This window comes from Odontomachus brunneus, unplaced genomic scaffold, assembly GCF_010583005.1.
Source record: "Odontomachus brunneus isolate Ranch 3 - 2012 unplaced genomic scaffold, Obru_v1 Obru_scaffold_013, whole genome shotgun sequence".
Taxonomy (NCBI): domain Eukaryota; kingdom Metazoa; phylum Arthropoda; class Insecta; order Hymenoptera; family Formicidae; genus Odontomachus; species Odontomachus brunneus.
The window spans coordinates 1,211,718-1,213,592 of NW_022639463.1; the positions used below are offsets into that span (position 1 = coordinate 1,211,718).

Here is a 1,875-nt window from a genome sequence, read left to right on the forward strand (position 1 = left end):
AAAAAAAAAAAAAAGAGAGTTATATAGTAGGTGAGACATATTTATCGTTGACGGGGGCAATTTATATGCGCCGTCTATTTTCGGTAAAAAAATAAAACGTAGTTCAACCAGACGAGCCATACCTCTCTCTGCATCTGGAGACTTTTCCGCGTAAGCTAACATCACTGCCGGCGGGCCCCTCCCCGGCACGTGACGGCAAATGAGTAAAACACAAAAAAAAGTATCTGAAAAAAATACAGTAAAACATATACATACGAGCGAGACGAGCGCGCGAGAGGACTATCTACCTATTGTTCTAGTCAGAAGTTTGTATAGTAGACGAATAAGAGACGAGCGAGGAGGAAATTATTATATCGGGGTAAAAAGATATAACGTAATAGGCGCCACTTACAGTGTCGCGACAGTACTTTTAGATAGGTGTACATACACATCGTATTACGAAGCGTATTACGTTGAGCGTCGTGTACGACTCGCTTCCCCGATTGATAGGGTGGAGGAGGGGGAGGGGGGAGGGGAGGGCGAGACTCTAACGTCGTCTCTACGCGAAGAGGAGACTTTATATTACACTGGCTGCGTTCCAAAATTCGCCACCCCGATCCGACGCCAGAGGCATGAATTCAACAAGCTGCAAGAAATAAAGAGAAGAGAACGACAGAAGTTAGAAAGAGAAAGAGAGAGAGAGAGAGAGAGAGAGAAAGAGAGAAAGAGAATGTAGTCGAGCGACTATATATGACTAAGAGACCCGTCGTGTAATTCCCTCTAGTAATTTATACACGGCTATCCGTTACTCTCGGCCATTAGGCGAAAACGTCAACTTTTGCGAACCTCAGACATTACGGAGTTTCGAAGAGAGAGAAACAGCGTGGGGGAGGGAGGCGGAAAAGGGAGAGCGAGAGATGTCAAAACTTCCAGAGATACATGCACGTCTGGGAAAAGTTCTATGATAAATAGAGGGAAAGTCCTTAATTGGATATCGTATGCCTTATTGAATTATTGTTATATACATGTACCAAAGTCACATTTTGCTGGGAAATTACGATAACGTTGTGAAAAAAGGGAGGTGGTCGGAACGGGGCGGGCGAGGTTTCGGGACGCAGCTGAAAGATTGAAGCAGAATTATTATTAACGCGGAAGGTGCGCTTACTTTACGCCGACACGCTGACGAATTCGTTCCGACCGAGTTCTTGCCACTGCTACTCAAATGCACTCGAGTCCGTGTAGCCGCGTGTCATCGTTGTGTCTCTCTCTGTCCCGGATGAGGCGTTGAAGACAATCGGGAAGAAGTCTATTCCGAGTTTCTTCTCTCGAGAGAATCTCTTGGGAATACCGCGCGGACGTGCAACTAGCAAATAGATCACGGGTAACTCTGCACATTACTCTGTACTTCTCATTCCACACGTTCTCACAGCGACCGCCGAAGTCGTCGGGCAAGAACGAAGTTCTCAGCGGTGCACGGCGTACAGCAGGTCGCCCCGAAGTCGCGCAAGACAAGGAGCTTGAAAACTCGTGAGTGCTGCCGAATTGCCAAATGTAACAATCAAACAGTGTCTAGTCGAAGTAAAAAAAAAGAAAAACAAAAAGAGAAAAAAAAAAAGAGAGAAATCTAGGAAGAATCAGGAATGATATACGACTGAGTGCGTGAGAGTGCGCGACTGTGCGTGCGATTGTGCGTGCCAAGTAGCTTAGCGCGACTTTAGGCGGGATGCGAGACTTTTTAGAAACTGTACACAAGTTCGTGTCGATTGATTTTAGCGTCTAACGTTCGTACAACTACGTGAAACCTTCTCTCGGTGCCTTTCTGCCGCACTTCTTCCATCGTCGTTTAGAGAAATATACACACACATTTTCTCTCTCTCCCTCTCTCTCTCTCTCTCT

At 46.1% G+C, this 1,875-nt stretch overlaps 1 protein-coding gene across 2 annotated transcripts in view; it reads left to right on the top strand.

Moving 5' to 3' along the window:
• LOC116841144 (kynurenine/alpha-aminoadipate aminotransferase, mitochondrial-like) overlaps positions 1 to 1,875 on the top strand; it is a 24,226-nt gene that overhangs the window by 282 nt on the left and 22,069 nt on the right. The window lies entirely within an intron of this gene.